We start from the raw sequence: 24,085 nt of genomic DNA on the forward strand, positions 1-24,085 counted from the left end.
GAGCCAATATGCCATACATTACATTCCCATGACTAATTTATTTTAGAACTGAAAGTTTGTACCTTTTGGCTCCTTTCTCCCATTTCGTTCACTGCCAGCCCCCTGCTTCTGGCAACCACCAATCTGTTCTCTGTATCTATGAACCTGTTTTGCTTTTTTATTGTTGGTTTTTGTTTTTGTCTTTAGATTCCACATATAAGTAAAAAATCATATGGTATTTGTCTTTCTTTGTCTTACTTATTTCACTTAGCATTATACCCCAAGGTCTATCCATGTTGTCACCAATGGCAAGATTTCATTCTATCTTATGGCTGAATAATATTCCATTATATATCTCTCCCTGTCTGTCTGTCTGTCCGTCCGTCCATCCACCCACCCATCCATCCATCCCACATTTTCTTTATCCATTCATTTGTCCATGGACACTTATATTGTTTCCGTATCTTGGCTACTATAAATAATGCTGCAATGAACATGCAGATATCTTTTCAAGTAAGTGTTTTCATTTTCTTTGGATAAATACCCAGAAGTGGAATTACTCAATGGTAGTTCTATTTTTAATTTTTTGAGGACTTCCATTTTTTAAAGAAGGGAATACTCGCTTTTCTAAATGATACCCCAGAGAAGACTAGTTAAAATCATTAAAATCGTTTATGTTAGAATCATAACTAGTTAAAATCGTTATGTTAGAATCATCAAAATTTGATGACTATTCAAATAACAAATGTAAACATTTAGGCCTAAGAGTACTTCCTTTATTCAGGCACTATATTGAATATCCCTTCTTCCTGTGTAAGAAAAGCTAGGGGATATAGAATATTTATGGTATAGAAAATAACCTATATGTTGACAATTAAGGTCAAGGCAAGGTATATGGTAAGACTAAAGTTCCCTTTTTTTATTGTCACATTTAAATATTTCTTCTGTTTTCCTCCCATTCAAGGTAAAAAGATCCTCTCCTATTTTTTTACCTTAGAGATTATCTTTACCATCTAATAGGTAAATCTCACAACTCATATGCTCATTATGGGTTTTGAGACATATTTAGATAATTTTAGGAAGACAATTTCCCCCAGTTTTATTGAGTAACAATTGACATACATCAGCATGGTGGTTTCACTTATATATATTGTGAAATGAGGACTATAATAGCTTCAGCTAACATCCATTTTTTCATATAGATACAATACAAAGAAAAGAAAGAACAAAAGAGAGAAAAAAAAATTTCCTCCCAGTGATGAGAACTCATAGTTTTTACTTTCTTAATAACTTTCCTGTATGTCATACAGCAGTGTTAGCTGTGGTCATCATATTGTATATTAGTCCTGCGTACTAATTTATCTTATAATTGGCAGTTTGGACTTTTGACCCTCTTCCTCCAATTCTCCCCTACCCCCATCCTCCACCTCTGGTAACCACAAGTCTGATCTCTTTCTGTGAGCTTGGTTTTGGTTTTGCTTTTAGATTCCACATATCAGTGAGATCACACAGTAACTATCTTCCTCTGTCTGACTTATTTCACTCAGGGTGAAATATAATGCCTTCAGGGTCCATCCATGTTGTCACGAATGATAGGATTCCCTTATTTCCTATGGCTGAACGACATTCATATATATACACCATAACTTCTTTATCCACTCATCCACCGATGGGCACTTAACTTGTTTCCATGGCTTGGTTATTGTCACAATGTTGCTATAAACAGGGGGATGCAGATACCTTTTCAAGTTAGTTTTCATTTCCTTTGGACCTATTCCAGGAAGTGGAATTGCTGGATCATATGGTAGCTCTGTTTTCAACTTTGTGAAAATTCCCCCTACTGTTTTTCATCGTGGTTGTATGAATTTACAATTCCACCAACAGCGCACGAGGGTTCCCTTTTCTCCACATCCATACCAGCATTTGTTATCTCTTCTCTTTTTGACGATGGTCATTCTAACAGGTGTGAAATGATAACTCATTATATTAAAACCACGGTTTTAATCTGCATTTCCCTAATAACTAGTGATGTTGAACATCTTTTCATGTACCTGTTCGCCTTTTGTATATCTCCTTTGAAGAAATGTCTATTCAGGTCTTTTGCCCATTTTTTAATTGGGTCATTTGTTTTTTAGCTATCGAGTTGTAGGAGTTCTTCATACATTTGGGATATTAATCCCTTATGAGAGACGTGGTTGGCAAATATTTTTCCCATTGCATAGGTTGTCTGTTCACTTTATTGATAGCTTCTTTTGCTGTACAGAAGATTTTCCTTTGATGCAGTACTTGTTTATTTTTTGTTTTGTTGCTTGTGCTTTAGGTATCATATTTTTTTTAAATCATAATAAAAACACATGTCCTGAAGGTTTATTTCTGTGTATTCTTCTAGGACTTTCATGGTTTTGATCTTACATTTAAGTCATTAATCCATTTTGGGTTATTTTTTGTGAGTGGCATAAGACAGGAGTCCAGTTTCATTCTTTCACCTGTGAATATTAAAGAGACTGTCCTTTCTCCATTGAGTATTCTTGGCTCCCTTGTCAATATTGGTTGGCCTGATATACTTAGATTTATTTCTGAGCTCTCGATTCTATTCCATTGGTGTATTTGTCTGTTTTTATTCTAGTACCATACTGTTTTGATGACTGTAGCTTAGAAATCAGGAAATGTGATGCTTGGTTATTCTTTCTCAGTATTCCTATGGCTATTTCAGGATCTTTTGTGGCTCTATATATTTTAGGAGCGGTTTTTATACCTCTGCAAAAAATGCGGTTGGAATACCGATAGGGAACGCACTGAATCTACGTATGGCCTTTGGGGGTATTGGCATTTAAACACTATCAGTTGGGAAGACATTTTTTTAAAAGGCTAGCATATGCAGATGAAAATGAGAGATCGTTAAATTTAATAATCACTACTGGTATAAATAAACTTGAACAAACATTGCAAATTTTTCCCACCTAGCAGTAACAAAATTCTTTTTTCCCCATCAATATAAAACATCTCAGAATAGTTTCTGATGTCTAACGGATGTTTGAAAAATGCTTCTCTCCTTCCCTCATAGTTGTTTACATAAAGCTAAAATCAAAGATGCTTCTGATAAGTTCAAAACTGAAACACAAGGCAAATTTGTGTTTCTCTACATTGTTAAGTGAACAAAGTCATCATCTTCAATCCACAAACCTACTTCTCTATGTATACTTCCTATTGATAAATAATGTCACCATCACGTCAGTTGCTGAGAAACAATCTCTTACTCAGAAATTGAGAGCTGAGAATGTGAACTGACCGAAGACCTATCGAGGGAGTTTAAGCAAGGGAGGCGGGTGCTAACAGGATTACGATAACTAGTAACTATTAAAATAATTGGTAACATTATGGAAAGTATAAAGGAAAGAAATGAATTAAGAGCAAAAAATCAGTTACAGATTGCAGTAAATAGAGGTAAAAAAGGAACAAGGCTCTAACATATCAAAAACTAAGGCAGAAGCGAAAGAGAGTAAAGAGGACAGGATAGGTTCTATGGAAGTTAGGGTGTAGCATGTACAGAAACTAGTACTTACTTGGATGCGAGGAAGGGAGGAATCTAGAGTAACACCCGGCTTTTTCTCTAGGGTTAATAATGATTGGGTGGTGGTTACAAGGCTGTGCACTTTGTCAAAATTCATGGACTCGACACTTACAATGCGTGCTTTTTGTTACATGTAAATTATATATCAATAAATTGATTTACAAAGACATTTAAAATGTAAAAAATTTTGTCATTTGACAAATCACCTTTTCATCTATCAGGTCTCCCTTGTCTGGAACGGTGTGTTATATTGGTGACCCATGGCCCTTAGGACATATTTCAAAAAGGCTTTCTTTAAGTTTTCCTCCAACTACCACAGGATGGGATACTAACTTCGACCTTTAAGAGATGCAGTGATGTGAAAAGCAGAGGCAGAGCCAGTACAGGCAAGAGAACTCTTCTGTGCTGAAGAGTATTTTTCTTCAATGGCCCAGCATATCTAAACAGAATTAAACTGTAAGGTTCTTGAGGGCTAGAAATGTACCGTGATCACTATTCCAAAACCTATCATAGCCCCCAGCATCTAGTGAGGGTGCAATAATTTTGGTGAATGAATGAAAGACTATGATGAATTGATATGATTTCCAAAGGCTTATCTTTGATCTAAAACTTAATAAATAATTTTTCTTACATTAGTCTTAGAATTATTTAAAGGATATCATGTTATCAGGAATCATTATGATCTGATATCTGTCACTAACCAGGTATATGCACTGAAAAGTGGAAATAATATGTCCAGAAGCAGAGGGAAGCTGGAAAACATTTTATTGCAAGTAAATCCTGATTTTATTGCAAGTAAATCCTGATTTTATTGTTATTTTTTAAATGTTTGTTTATTTACTTATTTTGAGAGAGAGAGACAGAGAGACACACACAGAGAGAGAGAGAGGGAGAGAGAGACAGAATCCCAAGCAGGCTCCAAACTGTCAATGCAGAGCCCGACATGGGGCTCTATCCTACGAACTGTGAGATCATGACCTGAGCTGAAATCAAGAGTCAGACACTTAACCAACTGAGCCACCCAGGCACCCTATTGTTATTTAATGTCTATTTATAACTTAGACTGTAGAGTCTATGATTTATTTCTTATTGCAAGTATAATTGTAAACTAAAATGATTGTAACTGTTCCTAGCCCAAGTATTCCTTTGGGGAATGTAACTAATGGTGTTAAACACAAAAGTACACACTGTCTTCATTGAATTCAAATACAAAGCACATTAGTGAATACAGAAGAAAATATTATGTCCACTGAATGTAGTCATTATGAAGCACTTCAGACATCTAGGAGATCTGTTGATGCCCATCTGGTCTGTGTCTGCAATTCAAGCACAACCAAAGAGGCACCAGGAGTGGGAAAATCATTGCAATCCTTAGCAGGTACTATCCTGGCAACCCTTTCCAGGTCGGCTGCTAGCACTGATACTCAGACTAAAGTCTTTATGCTTTGAATAGTTTCATTAAGGTAAAAATAAATCCATATTTGATCCAGAAGATTCCTCACAAAATTTCATTTCCATCTGCCAGGCATTTGACCAATAAACATGCCAGACATTCCTAGAAATGCACTGACAAGGTACCTACGATTTTAAAGACATTCTCTAATCAAATGAAAGAAGTCTCATTAAGTACAAATCCAGGCTAATGAAGGGTTGCATACTACCTAACCAGAGAAAATCAAGGTCAGGTTATAAAACAAAAACAAAACCACCTGGAAACGGAACGGTAAGTACAGTAAAGTACTACTGCCTTTTAAGAACAGTCCTTGTTTTAAGAACACTCAGTTGCTTGCCTCTTCGGAGTCCCCAGAATGGACAAGCTTGGGTCCAAAGGCCGACACCTAATTCATAATTTGACTTTAATCTTTTTCCAGATTACTCATGTATTTGTTCTTCCCCTAGTGGTCTTCTCCCGATGCCGCATCTGCTTCCTATCTGCTAAAGAACCTACGGAGGAACGGTGTGTCCCTACTGACCAAAACTCACATCTCAAAAGGAAAAGAACATATTTCAGTCCATTTTAGGATTACTTAATAAAATACAGAGAAAAAATAAAATTCCCATATATACAAGCAGAGCACATAGATATTTAACTAACAACCCCCAAGTATCAGTCAAATTTCTCCAATTAGAAACTTCTCCCAAAAGTAAGTTAGGTACTTTAGAAAAAGGGGTTTTACTCTTTCATACCATTAAAGCACCATATTCTCTGAAAACAATCTTAATAAAAAGCTCACTTATTTTACATTGATCAGTGGGAATTTTACTGGACAGTTACTATGTATCTAGCAGGCTGAAATGAAATGGAACACTAGAATAATCAAGTGTTCTCACAAGGACTGACATATACACAACTGATAAATATAAAACAGCTAGAAAAATCTATATGATAACATATAATTAAGTATTAAAGAATGAAGCACAGTTAAAGAAAATAGCACATAATGAAGGTGTTTGTATATGAGACAGAATGAAGTTTGAAGACTGAGGCTCTTGCAAAAACAGCTAAAAATGCTAGATAAAATATATTTTAAAAATCTTCTCAAGTGCATCCATGACCTGCTAAAAAAATGAGAAATACACAGGTTTAAAAAAAAAAAAAAGTGAAGGTGAGAACCCAGAGAGCTCTGAGGACATTTACTGGACCCAATGAACTTGAACTTTGGTTCATATGATCTTCAAAGCTGGGGGACAGAAAACAAATACCAGAGGCTACCCAAGTTGGAGAGTCTAACTGGAGATCTGTCCTATATCTGAGACCCAAAAACTAGACTTTCAATATAGAGTTATTTAGACATAAGCTTTCCTACCCACTACCCCAGATATATTGCCCATCTCAAAACACGGAGCTAATAGGGGAGGAGAATTCTTCCCTGATTACTTGAAACCACAAACCACAGTTTGCATCCTGAATCCACACTAAATGGGTGGTCTAAAACATTTCAAGAGAAGTGATATTTTGAAGAAGTCTAAGGCTGCTTATACCTATTGGCATCTGACAGAAACAAATGAAATTTCTCCATGGAGGAACCTACATTCATACAAGATCTCAAAAAGTTCCCAAAGATAAGGTACCCCCCCCCAAAATATATAGTTCACAGTTCAAAAGGAAATAAAACACTCTGACTGACAGCCAGCAGAAACCACAGATGACATTGACTGTCTAAGACTTTTTCACATAATTGAATTACAAAACATAGGATATAAAAACATATTTCAAGAAATAAAAACAGGTTTGAAAATACCAGTAAACTCCAAGAAGATCTGAAAAGACACAGAACTTCTACAGACTGGAAAAATATTTTAAAAATTAAAGTAAAAATGTCAAAGGCAGTGGATATAAATTAAGGAAATAAAGCATTTACATCCCTTTCCTGCATAAACTGTTCTTCAGGGTAATCAAAATGCTAATGAAAGTCTTTTTCTTATAGAAGAAATAGAACTTAAAAGGACAAAGAATGATGGAATATCACCATTTTGTAATCACTAAATAAATAATAGATCCAGACAATGATCATCAATTACTGTTAAAACACTGAAAAGATGATGAGGAACTTTATTAAAAAAAGAATAGGTGAACAACAGCTGAAACCAATAATTAGTTTTAACATACCTTAAGCAAAACTAGAACACATTTTTTCTCTCCATTTACATTTCTTTTACTTTCTTGTTCCTTTCTTTTGGTCCTCCTTAACAAACAATCATCTACGTTGCTACTTGTTAAGTAATGTTAGTTACTTAGTCACTAAAATTCTTTTTAGTGCACAACAATAGTAGGGGTTCATAGAAACAAGATGGTTCTACAGATTCTAAAGATGCATTCTAACAATAGCCCATTCTTTTTTGTCACAAAGCAAAAATATGGCTGAAACAAAAAATTTTTTCACATACATGAAAAAGATCGCCAAATTTCCCTTGGGGAAACTATTCAAAAAGTTTAACCCACTCGTCACAGTGTTTACAAGATTTTAATATTTGAGAAGCTGAAGTGATACCAGAGAGAAATAAATAGAAGACTATGGCTATGATAGAAACAGAAAGAAAGTGAAGAGGAGGAGGTAGAGACATGAAGAATTAAACAAAATAGAGAAAAATGTTAAACTGTCTCTTTAGACATCTTTTGCTGCAACAATGGCACTGACAACAATTCAACAAGGACAGTATCTATCATGTCCCTAAGCACCTGGCTGACAAAAGACAGGAGCACAGAACTGAGTGTCTCAGAATTCTAGGTGACAATTCTATTAGCTTTCTCTATTAGCTTACTCATTTTCTAGCAGTAAAAAGACAAAAGCAACACAGCTTCAGTCTCAGGAGATTCACAATGACTCTAATTACCAAAAGTAGATCTCAAGTCATGGTCATATTCTCATAATGCTAATTTATGACACTGAAACCAAATTTAAGGTGACAAAGTTCTTGATGATATATTTCCTCTTATGAATCGACCATGTGGATACAAATAAGTCTCCTCAAATTTTTTAAAAAAATTTTTAACGTTTATTCATTTTTTGAGAGAGAGAGACAGACCGTGAGTGGGGGAGGGGCAGAGAGAAGGAGACACAGAACCCGAAGCAGGCTCCAGGCTCTGAACCAAGAGCACAGAACCCAACGCGGGGCTCGAACTCACAAACTGTGTGACCATGACCACAGCCTAAGTCAGACACTCAACCGACTGAGCCACCCAGGCACCCCTAAGTCTCCTCAAATTTACAGAAGAAAAAGAGAAGGATTCTTTGCAGTCTCAAAGTGTGATAACAATTCTAAAAAGCATGCTCATTTTAGCCACTTTCAACATTAATATTAATTGTTTAAAAATTACACTGGCTATAAAGCAAGCCAAATAATACTGTAAAGAGATCTAAGTTCAGCACCGTGTAGGTAAGCAGCAGTCTCGGAAAACAACAACAAACTGATATAGTACTTGTCAATTCCTATGGTGTAAATATTCCCAGCATGGCCGATTTCAAACTACCAAGATGATGTTGCTGAACTGAAAAGATGCACATAGACCGGTGTAGTGAGCCAACACAAGCTGGCTCAAGCATACCACTGCAGACCAAATTCCTCTTTTAAAGTTAATGGAAGTATGTTTATTATTCCACCATGAAATAATTCCGTTATTTGGAGGAACTTCTTTCTATTGATGATTTTCCAGTGGTTTTTGAACTTTCTATCAGTTTTAATATATACACAAAAAAGTCCACAAATCATAAATGCACAGTGTGATGATTCTGCACAATCTGAACATACCCATGTAAACAGTCCCCAGGTTAAGAAAGAAAACATTACCCTGATGGAGAGCAGAACATGTGACCCCCAAAATACATGACCTTTGGTATGTGGATTACGTTGAGCTGAAGACAATTAAGACCCAGAAGACTCAACAAAAATTTTTACCTTTTCCTTAACTACCTAAAAGAATTTAAATAGGCAGGGGCAGGGCGGGGTGGGAGTGGGGGCTGGCCCACAAAGAGAGCTTTACCAGGGATAACTTTTTATCTGAAAGAGTATGGCAGGGCAAACATCTAATTACCAAATATCTGCTTTCTTATCATCCTATGAATCATCCTCCTTACCTTTGAAGCCCCACGGCCCTATCCCATTCCTTAGCCCAGGACAGCAGAGACAGCAACTGCTTGACTGGCCCTTAGGCCTCATTTTTATGGGGCTCCTGTACACAAGTAATTAAATTTGTTTTTCTCCCGTTAATCTGCCTTATGTCAATTTAATTATTAAACCAGCCAAAGAACCTAGCATGGTAGAAAGGAAACTTTTCCTCCCCTACAGTTGGTGACCACGAAGGGGTCTTTACTGACTGGACATTGCTTGCTTCGGCAAGCAATGCAGCTGAGAGATGTTGGGACCTTGGACAAAATCCAGCATAAGGGAAGAATCATCATGTCAGTGTCCCAGATTTCTGCCTACAGGATCTGATGGAAGCTAAAGTAGTGTAATTTTCTAAATTAGCAGATTAGTAGAACTACCTCCTCGGATACAGTGACTCTGGTAAAGATCCAGTATGAGCACTATTGACTATGTTATTGTCATAATTCCAGTTATCTCAAAATGTTGTGAGCCACAAAAATAAACATATTTCCTTATCCATACTGTTATAATGAATTTCATCAGATCTTTAACAATGGGCATTTTACAGTTTTTTGTCATTTACAGATAGTTATTGTTTTACTCTGATGCTCTGCAAAAGTATTCCTTCAAAAGTACTTCATTTTCAAGGAGGTCCAGGGAAAGGACTTTTGAAATATATAGGCTTTTGATAACTTTAAGATCATAAAAGTGAACTGGGTAAGAATTTACAGAACTCATGAAAAAACTGGATTCAAGGAGAAAAAGAGTAACATGAGACTGAATGAAATGATGAGAATGATTATAAATTTTATGATTTTTTTCATTGGAACATTGTTGGTTCTGTTATGTTTTGTTTTACCAGGTTGAAGGAAACCTTTTTCTCTTTTCTCTTAAGCTATCAACAATTTGGTACAAATGGTTCAACAATTTGTATACAAATGGTACAACAATTTGTGAACAAAGAGGAAACAATTACTTTTTCTCCCTACCTGATCCATCCAGAATTGGGGAATTTAGTATTCTCATTTTCATGCCAATACAGCTATTTGCATAAATTCAATAAGAATCTATTCTCATTGTAATAGGACACAACGGGAAATGTTGATTATATTGCCAAGGCTTTGGCTGGAATGTCGTATTTGAGCATGTGCGTAGAATCAGATATGCCAGACAGCTTTAAGGAACTAAGGTTGACTTTATGGAGCCAATAAAACCCCTTGGAAAAACTGGCCCGATACCTTGCTTACAGGGTTCCCAGCAGTCTCAGTAGGTGAGAAAGGAATGCTACTTCCTGGCAAGCTCAGAAACCTCAGGATATTTGGGGGACCTCAATTGGAGAGGAACCCATTCAAATCTACAGGTATTGCGTGCAACGTCTGATGGTGAGACCTTGGCTTGGCATCTTTGTTTCCTTCATGAGGGTTTTAAAAGACTAATCTGAGATTCCTTATGAAAAGTTCCAACAGACGGGGCACCTGGGTGGCTCAGTTGGTTGAGCATCCAACTTCGGCTCAGGTCATGATCTCAGAGTTCATGGGTTCACGGGCCTAAGCCCCATGTCAGGCTCTGTGCTGACAGCTCAGAGCCTGGAGCCTGCTTTGGATTCTGTGTCTCTGGCTCTCTCTGCCCCTTCCCCACTCATTCTCTCTCTCTCTCTCTCAAAAATAAATAAACATTAAAAAAGAAAAGAAAAGAAAAGTTCCAACAGAGCAGATTAAAAGATTCTACATGATCAATCATCATTCTGGCTGCACTTATGTAAAGAATCCGGCAAAGTTTATTGAAACTAGGCTTAATTTGCAAACAAATTAGTCTTACTGTGGTTATCTCTGACTGAAACGGGTATGACTGTAAAGAGAAAAATTATGTGTCAGTAATAGCCCTTTCTGGATATCAGTTTCTAATACATTAATTGTCTTTGAGGTTTTGTTTTCTACTGGTGAAATGGACTAGAATCCGAATTTTTAGTTTCCACCAGTATTTGGTTGCAACTCTCTAAACTAGCATCTCCCAACTTTTCTCTCACCCTCTGACATGGAATCAGTGAGAACTAAAACTGCCCTTTTTCTGAAGTCATGTAAGCTAAAGCTGAACAATGTGATACAAACTTTAGAGAAATCACCCCAACAGTATACGTATGGACAATCTCCATGCCTGTTGCTATATGGCCAATTAGAAAGATCACCAGGGACATTTAAAGTACAAATCAGGAGAACTGATCAGATTGCCACCACCTGCCCTTACTCTTATCTAAAGATGCTTTGAGCCAACCATCTACGTATCTTTTTGATTAGCTGCCTTTCAGAATCCCAGAAACTGTGATTATAATCTGCTCCAATCATTAACTATTGTTTTTCTTTTGTTTCCATAGAAATGCCTCATATTAAATACCTGAGTGCACGCACCTAGCCCACATGCATTACTACCTCCTACAAGGAGACACAACTGCCTAACTGAATTGATCTACCCTCGGGACTAAGAGACTAGCTCAAAGAAATGCACCACTCTACCAACTCAGCTTCTGGACTGTGAATCTTCTTGGGGAAGTTTCAGAAGTGGGACTGATGGGGAAAAAATACAGGACTCCAAACTATGCCCCTTTGGTCTATGGATTATTTTGAGCTGATGGCAATTAAGACCCGGAGGCTCAAGAAAAACTTTTACCTTATTTAAAGGTAAAATTCTTAGCTTTCTAAAAGGTAAAACTTTTAACTACCTAAAAGGACTTAGATGGAGGCCTGGCTCAGAAAGAGAGCTATTATCAGAGATAATTTTTTATCTGAAAGATCTATATATACGGCAGGGCAGACATCCAATTACCAAATATCTGTTCTTCTTAGTGTCCTATGAATCATCCTCCTTGCCTTTGAAGCCCCACACCCCTATCCCATTCCTTTGCCCTGATGGCAGAGACAGAGCAACTGCTCGATTTGCCCTCGGAGCTCATATTTTTATGGGGCTCCCGAACATATGGAATTATATTTGTTTTTCTCCTGTTAATCTGTGCCATGTCAATTTAATTATTAAACCAGCCAAAGATACTAGCAAGCTAGAAAGACAAGCCTTCCGTCCCCACAACCCACACCCCGATGCCCCCTGCCCCTGTTTCCCCTTACAGCTTTTACTCCTCCCTAAAGTAACCACTCATCTGATTCTAACTATAGATAAGGTTTGCCTATTTTTTAACTTTATGTAAATGAAATTCACTCATACGCACTCACTTGAATCTGGCTTCTTATGCTTCACATATTTTTTGAGATGCCTCATATTGCCTGTAGCTGTAGTTTGATGACTCTCATTGCTGGGTAGTATTCCACTAAACTCACTTTATTCTACTGTTGGAGGACAGTTGGCTTGTTTGTATATGAGGTTATTATAAATAGTGCAACTAAGAACATTCGGGTGAACATGTTAAGCATTTCTGTGGAGTTTATACCTAGGAGTGGCATTGCTGAGTCATAAGGGTTGCTATTACTTTCGACTTAATAGACACTTCCAGAGCTTTACGAAATGATTTATTGATTTACACTCTTACTGGCAGGTACGGGAGCTCTATCTAGTAGCTTCACATCTTCACCAATACTTGTTATATCGACATATTGTACACATTGTACACACGGACAAATTGTACAATCTTGTCCTACTTTAAAATATTAATTCTTCCATATTTCGGTAGCTTCTACATTTCTTTTTTTTTTCAGGTTTATTTATTTTGACAGTGACAGACAGCAAGTGAGGGGGGAGAGGCAGAGACAGAGAGGGAGCGGGAAAATCCCAAGCAGGATCAATGAGGAGCCCAATGCGGAGCCTGAACTCACAAACCGTGAGATCATGACCTGTGAGCCCAAACCAAGAGTTGGACGCTTAACCGAGACACCCAGGTGCCCCCATATTTCGGTAGCTTCTAATACTGACCGGGCATCATAATCATTTGTGGAGTTCATTAAAAAACACGAAGCCCTAGAACCCATCCATATCTAAATCAGAATTGCTAGGGGTAAGGTCATGGTTATATTATTCTAATAGTTCTAGAAGTGATCCTAATGCAGACTCGGGTTTGAGACCACTGATGTAAACTTCATCAAAGGAATAACTTCATCATTGAAAATGACAACTGGTCTGAAAGGGCCTCATAAAATAAAATTAATTCATACAGTGAAATTGAATGTAGCCATTAAAAAGAATGAGACAGACAAACAAGGCTGATATTCACCTGGTACAACTAACTGTATTAGTTAAAATTCTGAAATAATTCCATGCCAGCTGGTAAAGGCCACTGCCCCCAAGAGGCCTAAGTGTCCCAGACCCAGCTATGAAGTGTCCTGAACCTCTGTTGTTTTGGCAGCAAAAAGAGTAACCCTTGGCACAGCAGGGGCCTTGAGACCCAGTTTAGCATCTATTCTGACTCAACAGTGCCCATGCTACATCGGTTAAAATTTCTGAATCACTATTCTATCCTTGCTAGTGTATACATGCTATACTTGTGAAGTTTTTTACATTATCCCCCTGCCTACAAGTACTAACATGGAAAAATATCTATAGTATATTGCTACCTAAAAGAGCAAGCCGAGGAAAAATCTATATAGCATGATTCCATACTGTAAAAATATTATTCGTGTGTCAGTAGTGTTGGCCTAGGAACAAAAATCTAGTGGAATCCTTCCTTATAGGTTTTCATCAAACTCTTTTTTTTTTTTTTAATTTTTTTTTAACGTTTATTTATTTTTGAGACAGAGAGAGACAGAGCATGAATGGGGGAGGGTCAGAGAGAGGGAGACACAGAATCTGAAACAGGCTCCAGGCTCTGAGCTGTCAGCACAGAGCCCTACACGGGGCTCAAACTCACGGACCGCGAGATCATGACCTGAGCCAAGGTCGGCCGCTTAACCGACTGAGCCACCCAGGCGCCCCTCATCAAACTCTTAAGAGTGGTACTTCTGCAATTGAGACTGGGGGTTGTAGCATGGTACATTTGCTTTTTGCCTTACACATTTCTGTACTCTTTTTCTTTGCTATAACAAACATGGAATGAAATAATGATAGTAGTGTTTCTTTAAAAAAAAAAAAAAAAGGTGGAGGGAAGGGTGCGCCTGGGTGGCTCAGTCAGTTAAGTGTCCAACTTGGGCTCAGGTCCTGATCTCCCAGTTCGTGAGTTTGAGCCCTGCATCGGGCTCAGTGCTGACAGCTCAGAGCCTGGAGCCTGCTTTGGATTCTGTGTCTCCCTCTCCATCTCTGCCTCTCCCGGGCTCATGCTCGCTCTCTCTCTCTCTCTCTCTCTCTCTCTCTCTCAAAAACAAATAAACATTTGAAAATTAAAAAAAAAAACTTCACCTCATCCCAAAGTATGCAACAAAAATCTTAAATATGGAATGAGAATACATCAGCCACCTGCTCCATAGCTGTTCCTTTCTGCCTTCCTTTTTTTTCTCTCTTAATATAAAACACATAATCATTAAGAAAATCTGGAAAAGTGTAAGACCAAAATTAAACCATGTGAAATCTCTCCTAAAGATATACTAGTTTATATATTTTTTAACATAATGTAGATCATGTTACATAAAATAGCTTTGTATGCTGCTTCCTTTACATTTAACCAATACTTTTCCATGTCACTAATTATTCCTATGTTATTATTTTAGTACCTGTGTAATATTTCAATGTTTGGGGAATAACCTAATTTACTTAACCTGCTGAATTCTACTCATCTGTGGAAGGAACCTCCCATATTAAAATGGAGAGAAATTATAACAAATACATATATGAGAAGTAAACTTGGCAGAGATTCTGTTTGTGATAATGAATTTGGGGGGCTATATTGTAAGGTTTTGTTGGCAAAAACAGAACTATTATCAGATATAAATAATTATATCTTGGTCTTGGCATGATAATTAGGGATAATAATGGAGAGAAAATAGAAAGGAATACTGAATAGTTTAAATCTTATTTCAAAAGAGGCTCTGAAGTAGAGTTTGGAAGGAATTTGTGTAGCAAACAGAGAATAAAATCATTTGGTGGGGGAAGGGATATAGTGAGCCCATGCAGTTTAAAATTTGTAGGCACAGTACCTATTTTTTTCCTCTCTCTCTCTGGCATGTTCATGACCAGCAACCAAACGGAAAAAACATAAGAGTCCACCGGTGGGGGCGTAAGTTATATTGATCTTCAAAACTACCTATCCCACCTGCTCTGGCATCCTCTTCGATGGCAGCAAGCGACAACAAGAGTAGTCAAGAATGCAAGCTGCTGCTATCATAAGTGACAGATGAGTTTATTTGCAACTTTGTTTTAATCATTAACAGGATAAAGGAAAGTTGAGAGAACACTACATGATCGGCACTGACATTAGTGCTAAAGACAGAAAGATGAGTAAGTACGACGCAATTGCTACTCTTAAGGAAATTGCATTCTGGTAGGGGAAGTACGTATATACACCTACTACACACACACGTGGATACACACATATGCATATATATGAGGTAAATAAAGAGATGGACTGAAAGTCCCAACTCACCTTCCAAAAACAATACAGAACTGCCAAGAAGAACAAATTACATAAAACCAATGCCCATAACATAACTAAAAGACAGAGAAGGCCCAAGTATCAAATTACCTGTAAGTAGGGAATATGAAAGGGCGATATGAAAAACTGTGGAAGAAAGAAAAGAGGAGCTGATAGTGGGTCTAAAACTGATCTAAAATCACTAGCAGAAAGAGAAGGTCCACAGTAGGTGCAACAATACTGTAAGAGTCCTAGTTGATCTGAGCATGTACTACAAGGAAGGGACTTTAAGGAACACATGATCTGAGGTGGCAGTCTTCAAAAAGTCAGTGCTTTTGAGAAGATAGAAAGGAAAGTAGACGAGCTCTTTGGGGACTGGATAGTGAAAGCGAAAATGGGCAAAGGGGAGATTGAGAGCCTTGCAAGATAAAAGAGCACCAAAAAATTAAAGATTAAAAAGGATATACAATCCCTTTTACACACACACACACACACACACACACACACACACGCCCCAACTATACTTTGCTGCACTAACAGAAGACACCTTTGACCGAAGATTCTTATAAGTCACCCAAACCCATAAAACAAATAGGCAAAACCAGACTAAATATATACAAAGTATTTGAAGAACAGAAATCAAATCCACCCCCCAAAAAGAAACATGGAGAAAACTGTAATACAACATTGCACACTGAATTCAATATCCTCAGGTAAGCATTTGGAGCTAGGATAACCCACCTTGAATAAGAATATTAAAAATTAAAAGCAGATTTGGACAGTAAACAGAAATGACAAGAGTGTTGATTGAATTAAGGAAAGAAATGGAAGGAAAAGACCAAATCATCACACAAAGATTAAATTACAATGTCCCCAAGGGAAAATAGATACAAATAAAATTTTACTAAGGAACACTGAAGAAAGACAGAAAAACAACCAAGAGAATGAAAATGAAGCAAAGAAATAAAGTGTGCCAATAGCAGCTGAAACAGAAGAAAACCAAAGAAGAAACCAAGTGTGTGATTTGAGATCCTAAATATAAAAACAAAACAACTGAACAGAACCAATACTTAAAACTATAACCCAAGAAAACTTTCTGGAAATAAGAAAAGACCAAAATGTATATACTGAAATGGCCCAACAGGTAGCTGGGAAAACAGAGCCAGAATGATCCATCTGAAGACATATCCTCACAAATTATTAGACTTTAAAAATTAAATAATAATAATAAATAAATAAAAGAAAAAAAAGCCTCATGACCTCTAAGCACAAAGATCAAAAGTGAAGTTCAGACTGGCATCAGATACCCTACACACTGGATGCAAAGAAATAATGCAGCTGTATTTTTTTTGAAAAACTCAAAGACTGGATGAGTGAATCAAGAATGCTATGCTCAGACAAGCTATCTTCCAAATATCAAGGTACAGAAAAACTCTAAAGCGCAAGAGGTATGGGACCCTTCAGTACCCATGAGCCCTTGCTGAGGAATACACTGGCTGGCCTTCACCCTTGAGAGGTGACCGAGGAAGCCCGAGTGCAAGGACTAGGGACGAGCACTCAATGACTAATTGTCGTTCTGGGCCTAAACTAGAGGCAGGAACCCAGGTGGAACAACAACATGCTATGTATTACGTAGAGTGTGCTTTATGTGCAGGGAAGTACAAGCAATGCGGCGAAAAAAACAGAAGGTCGGAGAAGGAAAGAGAAAAGTAAAATAAGCTAATGATTATCGGATAGACAATATGTAAGAGTTAAAGGATACCATTAAAAATGGCACACTGGTAAAGGAGGAAGCAAGAAACCAGGGGACGACTGGAGATCAAATGCACAGCAGAGTGAAAGTAGTTAACAAAAGCGCCAAGAGACCAGATGTTAATTCTTCTCACCACAAAAACAAAATGATAATTATGGGACGTGACAGAGGCTATAGCTAATGCTATGGTGGCAATCATTTTGCAGTAGGTAAGTGTATCACATCAACACTTTGCACAATGTTCTATGTCAATTATATGTCAACGAAAAAAAACTGGGACTAAGGCAATTAAATAATATCAAACAAAAAGGAACCAACAAAACCAAAACATAAAACTTCCCAAACACCCAAAGAAATCTGAAAAAGTAAACACAACATGTAAAGAACATAGCAAGTATAAACATAACACACATGGAAGATTATATGACAGAAAGACTTTAGTCACATGAAGAAATGTAAACGGGCTTCACTCATGTATTAAAAGAAAAAGATTTTCAATTCGGCCATCAAAACAAGGCCCAGATATATCTTCTGTGTAGAAGAGAGATGCCAACAATAAAGGGTTTCAGAAAGGCCAGTGGTCGGGGCACCTGGGTGGCTTAGTCAGTTGAGCCTCTGACTCCTGGTATAGGCTCAGGTCGGGATCTCGCAGTTGTCAGATGGAACCCCATGTCGGGCTCTGCTCTGAGTGCGGAGCCTGCTTAAGACTCTCTTTCTCGGGGTGCCTGGGTGGCTCAGTCGGTTAAGCGGCCGACTTCGGCTCAGGTCATGATCTCGCAGTCCGTGCATTCGAGCCCCGTGTCGGGCTCTGTGCTGACAGCTCAGTCTGGAGCCTGTTTCAGATTCTGTGTCTCCCTCTCTCTCTGACCCTCCCCCGTTCATGCTCTGTCTCTCTCTGTCTCAAAAATAAATAAACGTAAAAAAAAAAATAAAAAGAAAAAAAAGACTCTCTCCCTCTCTCTCAGCCCCTCCCCCCTCTCTCACACACCCTCTCTCAAAGTAAATAAATAAATATAAAAGAAAGAAAGAAAGAGAGAGAGAGAGGAAGGAAGGAAGAAAGGAAGGAAGAAAGGAAAGAAAAAGAAAGAAAGACAGACTGGTGGTGAGCAAAGTATAGGACATGGACCAAACATGGTCTAGCACCTGTTTTTGTACAGCCCATAAACTAGTAACAGTCTACAGTTTTAAATAATTGTAAAAACCTCAAAAGAAGAATAACATGTAAATAACATGACATGTAAAAATTATATGAAATCCAAATTTCAGTGTCCATAAATCAAGTTTGTTTTTGTTTTTGCTTTGTTAATGTTTATTTATTTTTGAGAGAGACACAGAGACAGAGGGTGAGCAGGGGTGAGGGAGGGGCAGAGAGAGAGAGAGACACAGAACTCCAAGCGGCCTCCAGGCTCCACGCTGTCAGCACAGAGCCTGATGTGGGGCTCAAACTCACGAACTGTGAGATCATGACCTGAGCCGAAGTCAGACGCTTAATCGACTGAGCCACCAGGGCGTCCCTTTTATTTTTTTTTAATTTTTTAAAATGTTTATTTATTTTTGAGACAGAGAGAGACAGAGGTCCATAAATCAAGTTTTATTGGAACACCACCGTCCTCCTATTCACTTTGTATTGTTTATGTAGCACAAAAGAAGAGGTAAGTATTGAAACAGACTTTGCCTGCAAAGAATCAAGGACATTATATCAACCTCCGTTCTCTGAATGCACACACACATGTGGGTTCACAGGGAAATTCTACCAAAACTTCAAAGACCAGAGAGCACAAATGCTTCACATGTTGTTCAAGAGCATTGAAAACTAAGGAAAACTTACTGATTCTTTTTATGAAGCAAATATAACCTTGACTCTTAAATCTGGTAAAAATAGTAGTTTTAAACAAGAAAAAATAATAGATCAATGCCACTTGCAGGTACTGTTGCAAAAGTTTTATTTATATTTTAAAAATATTTATCTATTTATTTTGAGAGAGAGGGAGAACTTGAGCGGGGGAAAGAGGCAGAGGGAGAAAGAGACAATCCCTAGCAGGCTCCACGCTGCCAGCACAGAGCCTGACACAAGGCTCAACCCCACAAACCACAAGATCATGACCTAAGTTGAAGTCAAGAGTTGGTTCCTCAACTGATTGAGCCACCCAGGCACCCCACAGAAGTTTTAAATAAGATATTAGGAAACAAAATTCAACACCACATGAAGAAAATTATACAATTTGACCAAATTCTATCTATTCTAGAAATGCAGTTTGTTCAATATTGGGACATCTATTAATAAAACCTATGATATTAATTGATCTCCGGGAAAAAATCATCTGGCTATCTCCATAGATACTGAAAAAAGCCTGTGAAAAATTTCAACACCTATTTTTGAAAGCAAACACTCAAGAAAATAGAAGTTGATGGATACTTTTTTAATATGATAAAAAGATCTTAAACAAATGATAAAAATACATACGTGACAGCCAGTTATTTTACTTAATGTGGAAACATTTGAGGCATTTCCACTAAATCAGGAATAAGGCAGAAGCGCCCACTAATCCACTGCTAGTCAAAACTTTACTGAAGATAAGAGCCAATGTAATTAAATACATGAAATAAGTTAGAGGTGTAAGAATTGGAAAAGGAGTAAAACTATTTTTATTTGCAGATGGCCTAGAGTATACCTGGAAAACCACAGAGCTAAGCTGTCGAACCAATAGGGTAGCCTCTAGACACATGTAGCTACTGAAGACTTAAAATGTGGCTAGCGTGACTGAGGATTTAAATAGTTAAGTTTATTAACTTTACTTAATTTTTTTTAGCTTTTATTTAACTTAATGTTATTTTGTTTAATTTTTTTTTTTAACGTTTTGCTTTATTTTTTTTTGAAACACAGAGAGACAGAGCATGAACGGGAGAGGGTCAGAGAGAGGGAGACACAGAATCTGAAACTGGCTCCAGGCTCTGAGCTGTCAGCACAGAGCCCGACGCGGGGCTCGAACTCACGGACCGCGAGATCATGACCTGAGCCGAGGTCGGCCGCTTAACCGACTGAGCCACCCAGGCGCCCCTAACTTAATGTTATTTTAGACTTAAATAGTGACACGTGGCTAATGGCCAAAATACTGAAGAGGGCAGCTTTAGAATATTTCCACTCTCTTCAGAAGGTTCTATTGCACGGTGCTGCCCTAGGGAATCAATGATAAAACTAGCCCAAACAATAAAAGAATTAAGTAATGTAGCAGGATATAAAATTAACACAGAAATCTGTGTTCAGAGCCTCATATACACAAATAATGACCCATTAGAAGGCATAATGATATAATATCAATAGAAAAGAGAAAATACTTAGGAATAAGTATAACAAGAAATGTGCAAAATCTCTATGAGCAAAACTTTCAAACACGCCTGAAAGACACAATAAGTATACTTAAATGGAAATACACCATTTGTTCCTGATAGAATGATTTAACATAAGAGATCACTTCCCCAAGTTAAGTTAAAAACATAATGCAATCCCAATAAAAAATACCAACATCTTACTGGGGGTTAGACAAGTTGATGATAGGAAAGATAGCATCCAAAATCACCGGGGCAAAGATGGGCCTTTTAATAAATCGCTCTGGCACAACTTAATAGACATTTGAAAAACAATTAGATTAGCTCCAAACAGGGCTCTAATGCAAGTATTAAAACATACAAGTGGTAAAAAAAAAAATGTGCAAATTTATCTCTAGTAACTCATGTATCTGCTGATTTGTGCAAAAAGAAACACAAGAAAGACAAAACCAGAAACTTACAAAATTGACTTTCTATAGGGGTGGGTGAAAACAGAATGGAAGGAGTAGGGTTGGGTATGGAGTAGAAAGAAAGGAAAAGCAGCGGATCTCCGAGGGATACCTTTCCGCATAGTTTTGAGTTTCAGAACCATGTTATTGTTACACGGACCGAAAAATAAATATATCAAATTATAGCAAAGTTGAGGGTGGAAAATAACAACAACAACAAAAACAATGGAATACAAACAGAAACAAATTTTTCTTGTAGGTCAAATGAATAACATAATCACCCTGAAAACTGGTGAAAAACTAACCCAAGCAACTTCTGAACACAGTTCTTTGATTATGTACCTTTAGGTTAAAGACAAAACAGTATCAGTAAATACTGAACCCCGGTTAGTAGTCTTTTTCCTCCCACAGAAATATGGCTTAGCGATTCTGAAACTACTTTCCATATATTCAAATATATAACGGGAGCACATGTCAGAGAAAGGAATTATAAAAACGGAAAGGGGGTGATCGTGGATGGCTAAAATAAGACCGGTGATAGCAGACTGTAATCGCAAGTTTCAGGATTGAATTCATGGAGGGTGTCAGTATGAAGTCACAGTTTTTAATATCCACAGACAGACAAAGATGTATAATACACTCACATGTATGTGCACACATATCCTAATACTGCCCATTGAGAAAGCCTAGAAGCAATGATACGCCAACAACCGTGAACATACTTAGCATTCAAATCTTGCTTTCTAAATACCATTTGCCACAAAAAGGAATCAAAACTCCGGCCTGATTCCAGAGCCAGGACTGCAAAAGATGAGACTGGAATGGCTTGTTGTGCCAAGAAGTAAGGAGGAGTTCAAAAAACGATGAGGACGTATCAAAAGACAACAGGAGTCAGCTCAACAAATCGGGGGAAATTTGAGCATCAAAATGAATAACGGTAAATGATTATAATCTTCTCTTCCCCCGTATGTAAAAATTTTCTGAAGGGCAGTCACTTAGGAGTTTAATTCCTTAGGGCTAGAAGTATGACTCCCCCTAGTAAATACAAATGCATTTTAACAGTTCACAGCTTGAAAAGGCAGGACTCCAAGGATTAATGCCCTAGTGGTAGAATGAAAGGCAGTAAGGGAGGCACACATGCTTACCCAGAGTGCAAGGACGTGAAGTCAGCCTGAGACACAGGTATGTGGGTGTTTATCCTTAAAGTGTTAATACGTATTTGAGAAGGGACAGAAGAGCCATGCTGTGGAAGAATAAAAAATCTCCGCTATCTAGGTCAAGCAGACAGATGGCATTGTGAGGTGAGGCCGGGAGGGGAACACACGCGCACGCACGCGCACACACACAAAATGGGCTGAAACAGCCCAACGTGAAGGGGCTAGCCCTAACGTTATGTGAGCACAGGCGTTAAGGAGGAAATAAGTTAACTGGATGTCTATTATTATTATCTTCCTGCTCAGCTTCCTTTCCCCTAGCAACAGAACACCTCTGTTGTGTAGTAAGCCCAATCCACATACTGATCCCACCCCCATTGTCCTAGGGGATAGGGAACATATGTCCCGGGCTTGAGCATTCAGTGTGTCCTATATGCTCCTGGCCAGAATGACTAGTTCCGACAGGGCACCTGACCTAAATAAGCGCCATCGGAATCGTCTGCAATACTGCTTCCTAGGCTGAAATGAACATTCGAATTCCCTGGGGATCTATTAAAAATGACAATTCTGATCCAGTAGGCCTAGGATAGGGTTTGAGAGTCTGGATTTCTAATAAGCTCCCCTGTAATGCTGATGCTGCTGGTCCAGAGTCATAATTATGAACATTAAGGCCCTTCAGAAACTTCCTGTCAGACTTATCAGGGAATAATTGACCTTTACCAGAGCTGCAAAGCTGACAAACTGCTTCTGGGCCTGTTGGCTTTTCTATGACATGTAGGGTTTGTTTGTTTTAGATTTCCATCATTCAATACTTTGTGTATTCTTTCATTACATCATATACATACTCACAGAAAACAGAAGCCATATACATGTCTTCTGTCACTCCCCCAAATGCCTTATTTGGTGTTTTACATTTAGAAATGCATAATCAAAAAAAAAAAGAAAAGAAATGCATAATCAATGTTCTTTAACACCCACTGGGCAACAATTTTAAATTCCTAGATGAAAGAAATGGAGAAGATATTTTAGGGAACTGGTAAAGCAGAAGAAGGATCAGTTTCTAGCTGGATATCATCCTCTGGATATCCTGAAGATAGTCCTAGATCCTGAACCTATGCAGCTATGAAAAACCAGCATCACTCTCATCATTCCTCAAGTGAGTCACTGTGAAGAATTATAAGGGCGATACCTGTTCAGTACAAAAAGGCAAGCCTCAAAGACAAGATCAAAGGAACTAGCAAAAAATATTATTAATCGTACTTACAGATTTGCTCAGTGCTTTCTGGGAGACACCTAACCCCAAAACTATAGTCTCTAACCTGGGGTCTACAAGTGACATTGTCAATTTCTTTTTAAGCCATAAGAAGGGAGTTTTACCAAAAACAACTCTCAGAGATTAGTTGACAGTTTGAACTACCCTTTAAGGAATCTTAAGTCACTGTGATACCTTTTTATGTGCCCAGAACAAACAAGCCTAACTGATTCACTTCCCTTCAAGGCAAGAATCCAGAAGTATCCTCCTTATTTACAGAGAATCCCAACTCCTAACTCCTGTTTTTGGATTAAACAAGATTTCTTAAAGAGTTAAATACCCTCCTGTTTTAACCAAGGCTTGGTTAGAAACCCACTAACTTTCAGGATCAGGCAATAATTTTCCTTCCCGACCAAATTACATTTCAGCCCTTCATAAAAGTCAGCTTTAATACTAAACGCTAATAGGGAAAAAGCAACTAATTCAACCCATTCAATAACCTATTCACACACACA

The 24,085-nt window shown here is 37.9% G+C and overlaps 1 protein-coding gene across 4 annotated transcripts in view; it reads right to left on the reverse strand.

Moving 5' to 3' along the window:
• LRRC49 (leucine rich repeat containing 49) overlaps window positions 1-24,085 on the reverse strand; it is a 148,543-nt gene that overhangs the window by 65,212 nt on the left and 59,246 nt on the right. Inside the window, exon 1 of one of the 4 annotated variants that reach the window (XM_060618133.3) lies at window positions 7,161-7,274. The exons of the other annotated variants lie outside the window; for them this stretch is intronic. The gene's annotated coding sequence lies outside the window, so the exon portion shown is untranslated. Of the gene's footprint in view, window positions 1-7,160; window positions 7,275-24,085 lie in introns of those variants that run through there. 4 annotated transcript variants of the gene reach the window in all.

The sequence above is a fragment of the Panthera onca genome, chromosome B3 (assembly GCF_046562875.1).
Source record: "Panthera onca isolate mPanOnc1 chromosome B3, mPanOnc1 haplotype 2, whole genome shotgun sequence".
Taxonomy (NCBI): Eukaryota; Metazoa; Chordata; class Mammalia; order Carnivora; family Felidae; genus Panthera; species Panthera onca.